Source organism: Octopus bimaculoides, chromosome 4 (genome assembly GCF_046866305.1).
Source record: "Octopus bimaculoides isolate indiv1 chromosome 4, ASM4686630v1, whole genome shotgun sequence".
Taxonomy (NCBI): domain Eukaryota; kingdom Metazoa; phylum Mollusca; class Cephalopoda; order Octopoda; family Octopodidae; genus Octopus; species Octopus bimaculoides.
In genome coordinates, this window is record NC_142931.1 from 98,425,994 (window position 1) to 98,432,524 (window position 6,531).

Genomic DNA, 6,531 nt, shown 5'->3' on the forward strand with positions numbered 1-6,531 from the left:
AAAAAAAATTTTTTTTATCTATTTTTTATTGTTAAAGCATCAAGCAAAATGCTTTGTGGTGTATTTTCTCATTCAGTTCAAATCCTGCTGAGATTAAGTTTGCTTTACATACTTCTAGGGTTGATAAAATATATTACCAGATAAATACTGGAGTTGATATAAGATTACACCTTACCCTCCTCCTTCACATTTGAAACTCCATATCTATGTCAAGTCTTTATTAACCTTTTAGTATTTAAACCGGCCATATCTGGCCAAAATATTTATTCTGTTTTATGTTCAAACTGACCAGATCCAGGCTCTCACACCTACCCTACAATGTTATTCTACATTAAGTAATTACACCATCAAGATCTTGAAGATATGAGATAATGCATGATTAATTCAAATCAATGTGAATCAATAAGCATTATGTTTGATAGAATAATCTGAACACTAAAGGGTTAAGGTCTGCGGTTGTCAGATTTGGTTGGTTGTCAGTCTTTAGTTATGTCCCTTCGCATCTTGTTGCAGTTGACTTTGCTTTTCATCAAACTGATGTATGCTCTAACGCAATGTGTACATGTACCTATGTGAAAAATCATCATCATTATTATTAAGGGTGATGGATTGGCAGAATCAATTAAGTATTGGAAAATGCTGTGCAGCATTTTTCTCATGCTTTCCATCTCAGTTCAAATCCCACAGAGATTTTAAACTGAGATCCTCCAGGATCAATAAAATAAAGTAGCAGTTAAGAACTGGTGCTGATGTAATCGACTGATACCCTTCCATCTAAAATTTCTGCTCTTGTATCAAAATTTGAAATAATTATTAATTATTGGTAGCATTCAAAGAAGCCACCCTTAACTTCAGCTCTGAGGAATTTATAAAAGAAGTGGGTAAAAAAAATATCGACTTGCTTCAATTTGAATGGGATTCTATTTTTATTTGATATTTGTATAATCGACAAGAAGGAATTTGTTAAGTGTTGGTGAGTGTGTTCTGTGTATAAAGTTCCCCACACAACATCAGTGGTTCTACTGATGTAATTTTTTTTTTTTTTTGAAAAGAAATAAGTCTTTCCTTTTAAAATTTCAAAGCAGATGTAAATTTTCCCACAATGACTGTGGAGACAAACACAATGAGACAAGTTGAGAAAGAAGAGAAAAACGATGTAATAAGGGAGAGAGTAGCGATACAATAATGTTACATGTAACAAGTTTGAATCATACTGTTTCTGCCACAGCAGCAACATATGTGAACTTCACAAATGATAATAATCTGAAAGGTCAGTAAAATAATAAAAACAGAATTGTAACAACTACAACAGCAATAGCATACGTATATATTTTCAATGAAAATTTGCCATCTCATGAGAAAACAAATGCAAGACAAATTCAGCTATATGTTAACTGAATACAGGAAAAACTATCACTAACTTCAACACTGTCACTGTTGTTTTCTGTAGTAGGTGGTTCCATCACCTGTTAGAATATCAGGATTTATAACCAAACGATTTTGTTGGACATACCAGAGATTATAGAAAAGAAAAAAGACATACAGTAACATAAAGCATAAATATAAAAATACAAGGTCCAACCCTAGGCAGCATGAAAAACGGATGTTAAAGGATGAGATACCCACATGCGCATGAGTAGAAAGATACCTGAAATCTATAGGGGAGCAATTGAAAAACAATTTGACAGAGTAGATGTCAGATTTGCCATGGGAGTCAAAACTAAGAGCCATTCCATGATTCTGTTAAGATGAATTTCATCTTCATGCCAACTTATCTGGGCAAGTATATGAAGGTGAGAGTTGTGGACATGCTGCTAGATATAAAAATCTGGTGGCTAATTGGGGTGATATTTTCGCCTTCAGTTGGTGGAACTAATATTCTAGAAATACTTGAAAATAGAAAAGTAAAATAGGCTGGGGATGGAATAGAACTCATGCTCCAAGCTAAACTACCAAATGAAGCTTAGCTATTTTTGGCAGTTGAAGGGAGAAAGCCCAGGTGCCATTTTGAGGGATTTCTACTTGAATTAAAGGGCAAAATGCCCCCACCCCCACCCAATGCATTAATAAGCAGCAGAAAAATCTGAAACGACTAATACATAAGCAACAATAGGCTCTGACAAAACTCCCACCAAAAAATTATTTCTCAACATTGTTATTAATACTCAGCAGGACATAAGCATGAATATCCAGCCCCACTCGCAGCTACTTCAGACTTCCCTGAGTCAGAGATCTTACTGAGCAATGAAGTAATTGCAAAAAAAAACAAAAAACAAACTGAACAGGTTAGCAACAGAGGGAAGAATGATGTAGGAGACAATAGATAATTGCTCCAAGATAAATGCTAATTTATTTGAAGGGATGGTAGATGTCCTCTAATCACACAACACAATGGATCACCATCACAACTGCAACAAAAACAAACAAAACTCAAATTACAATCACAGAAAAAACCCCACAAAATCAGTCAATCGTAAAAAAAAAGCACACACTGAATTGATGGAGGAGGTAATAAATCGAACATTAGCATCAATAGAGAAGTGTTTGATGATCTTCCAAAGACACTTTTATTACAGAAACTCAGACATACAGAGTTAAAGTGAAAAAATGTCTTTCTTAAATAGAAATGCTTTACAAAGGCCTTTTGAAACTTCCTAGGAGGAGACCAGATCAATTGACCTGCTTGAGGACCAAGGTGAGTAACTTCTTCCATTTTCTTTCTGAACATGACTGTCCTCAGAGTAGGGTGTATAAATGTGCACAGGTTAGCTTGTTCACTTGCTCAAAGACCTTGTCGTGAGGGCAGCGTATGAAGAGGGGTAACCATTCGCAGGACTAAGATCTCTGGAGATGCAGTCGAACCCTTTTTAACGAATACAAGGTATATTTATCTCATGGGCTGGCAACGTGGCAGTGTTATTCTAAAAATCTTTGGGTATCAAAGTTTGGGCAATCTTCCTAGAACTGTACAGTAAGTTAATGGCGCAGGCCATGATGGCTTCAAATCAGTGACCAACAGGTGCAAAAGGACTCCATTTTGTCTGACGTCTTGAAGTTTTCTTGAGGACGGACCAATCTCTAGTTTCGACAGGGAACCAGAATTGTGCAGGCTAGGACGTATGAAGGTGTTCAAAAGTAAGTTTGAATGTTTCCAACAGTCTTACAGGTACTAACTGGATTTCCCGAGTTTACCTGTGATGACAGAGGAACCATAACGGGTCATATCTAGATTAGTGTGTCCACATTTCAAGCTTGTGGGCGACATGCTGTATACGTTTGCAAGCCTCAAGGATAGATTAGCAAATTAGGAGGTGGTCAACAACGGTGATGGGTTGCCTTGAAGTGAGAAAATAGATGAGAATTGATGGGGTTTAGCAAAGAGCTTGAGGGGGAGCTAATTTGCAAGAGAGAAAAAACGATTAGCTAAGGCACCAAAGACTGCATTGTCAGAGTTAAAGTCCGCATGCTAAAATACAGAAAAAACTAAAGCTGTTCGAGGAGACTAAGTTGCGGCGGCGAGATGTAGAAAGAAGGCTCAGTCTAGTGTCTGACCGCAACAAAACCACAGTCCGAACTGTGGACGAGTGCATTCTAGTCAATTCCGAACAGAAGGATGCGGCTTTCCAGCAGCACATTGCTCGACCGGTTGTGACGGGTGAGGGTCTAGAGACAGTAGTGGAATGTAGCACCTGCATAGGTAGCATCTCTCACCTAACGACAGAAAATGCGAGGCTTTGCAAGAAGATTACAGCAGCCACTGAAATATGGGCTGCACTAATTGGTGAAACGAAGCGAGTGCTGCCTAGTTTGGAAGCTCTGTTCTTCGACCTATGAGTTCATGCCCACTTGTTTGATGACCTCTTGGTAGATTTCTTCTGCAACCGGTGACATAACCGGAAAATCTTCTGAGAAAGGAGTGTGTCCGAATTTTTCGCCGTACTCAACTGTGTGTTCCTTTTCAATAGCACGTATAGTACCTTAAACACAGAGGGGAGAAACGTTGTTTGCATTGTTCCATTATATCGTGCCAATCCTTAAAATTGAATGTGGCTACAGATGCTAGCTCCTTTTATTTACGTGTGTTGGATTACAAACAATAGATTGAAAATTCAAATGTTACGGTAAAAGCAGTTACCTCCCCTGTAATGGGTCACCAAATGAAGTTATTTCCCCTGAAGCACTTCGTAGATTATCTTCCACTTTGTGTACTGTGTCACTTTTAAGTTGGAACCCAATTCAATAGGTATGTGCGCCACCTTTTCAAGATTTCCCCGTTGAAGATATTAGCTGTGAACATCAATAAATAATTATGCTCTACAACATGAGTATTTTTTTACTTATATGAAATATGTGTGCGTAAATTCTCACTATATATATATATATATATATACAACTGCAGCGTGGAAGGGACACCACCTTGAAGGGTTTAGTCAAACAAAACGATCCCAGTACTTATTTCTAAGCTTGGTTCTCTTGGTGTCTTTTTTGTATGTCGAACGGCCATGTTACGGGGACGTAAACAAACCAATACCTGTTGTCAAGCGGTGGTGGGGTACAAACACAAAGATACATACATAGATATGTGCAAATATATATATATATGATGGGTTTCTTTCAGTTTCCATCTACCAAATCCACTCACTAGGCTTTGGTTGGCTCGTGGCTGTAGTAGAAGACACTTGCCCAAGATGCTATGTAGTGGGACGGAATTTAAAACCATGTGGCTGGGAAGCACGCTTCTTACTACACAGCCATGCCAGAGCCTATCCATACAGCCAAAAAACTTTCTTGTATTTACTTTTCCTTGCTGGCATGAGTTGGACGGGTCTTGCACGGCTCCTCAAATCAGTTCTTATTTGGAGTTATTATCATTCTAGATCTGTTAGTTGTTATTGTTAGTGTTAGTAAGGTGTATCTTGCTTGCACACTCCATTTATTTATGTATAATTTAACTCGGTCGACTTAAAAACTAACACTGACAAATAATGTTTTTTTTTCTGTTTAAAAGTATCAGCATGTTGGAATAAATTAGAAAAAAAGCAGCAAAATTCATTACAAGTTGATTGATAAAAGCTTTTCTCATAAGCTAACATGTGCTGATTCAGTAACCAAATATAGGGATTATTGTCTCTGTAATCTGTTTTGGTATTATTATTAGGTTGTTTCACATGAAATGTCGCATTTTTAATTACTTGTTATTTCAGTTATTTAAAAATCTCAATTATATATACCTTGCATTTAATCTTGACTCTTTTTCTATCCCAACAATATTGACATACAAAATTCATACCTACAGACCTTATGAAAATTATAACAAAGTATGTTGAGTGGTTTTCTTAAATGAGTACAAACTAGGTTACTCTGCCGTAGAAACTCTATGGAATATCAAGCAGGCCTTTGGTAATAGTTTTGTTGACATCAGAACTGTTTAGAGATGGTTCCAAAGCTTTTGTTGACAAGATGATAGCCTTGAAAATAAACCAAGGAGTAGGCCAAAATCAGTTATTTGGCATGATGGATTAAATGCTTTGGGTGAACAAAATCCGAGAATAAAGGCTCGAAAACTTTCGTCAGAACTCCAAACATCCCACACAACTGTTTTTGGACACCTATAAAAAAATTGGAAAAGTCAAGAAAATGGATAGGTTTGTTCCACATCAACTGAACGAGATTAAAAAAAAAACAGACGCCTCAGAGTGTGCTCCTTATTGCTTTCTCATCTGGAAAAAGACCATTTTTGCATCAAATTATTACTTGTGATGAGAAATGGATACTCTTTGACAACAGCAGGAGAACAGGACAGTGATTAGATGCAGGAGTGTCACCTAAACACTACTCAAACCCACCGTTGCACCCTAAAAAAGTTAGTGGTCATTGTCATCTGTTTTTTTCAGATCAGATGACCAAATTAAATTATTCACATATTACAGCAGTGCTACACCATATGGTTCAAGTGACTCAAGTTTTGGTAGTCTATAGTGAATTTCATAAAACCAAAGCAGTCACAAATTTTTAATGTGAAGTCTGCCTCCGATCTGCAGGACACTGAGGTTGCAGTTTATACAGATTTTCAAGATTTTTAAGCTGAAATTACAAGGCTTGAATGAGATGCCAGTTTGTCATAAGGTTGAATCCTACTGGCAACCAGGATCCAACCTAGTTGTCAGCTGAATGTTCTAAAGCAGTATGAAGTATGTTACTCGAGTACATAATGTGGCACCTGGCCAGATTGTAAACAAAAGTATTAAATTTATATCTTATTTTATATAATATATTAAATTTGTTAATCTGAAATATTTATGTCCTACTAAATTGTTCGTTAAAGTAATTAGAAGTAAATTCGTATTTGGTCGTTCACGAAAATGTTCTCGTGAATTTTGTGAAGCTCCTTCTGAAAAAGGTTGTACATCACTGCTATACTGTATTGAGGACTTTTGCTGTCCTTCATTACTTTGATGTGTGCGCGCGCACCTGTGTGTGTATGTATATATATATATATATATATATATAAATAATATATATATATATATA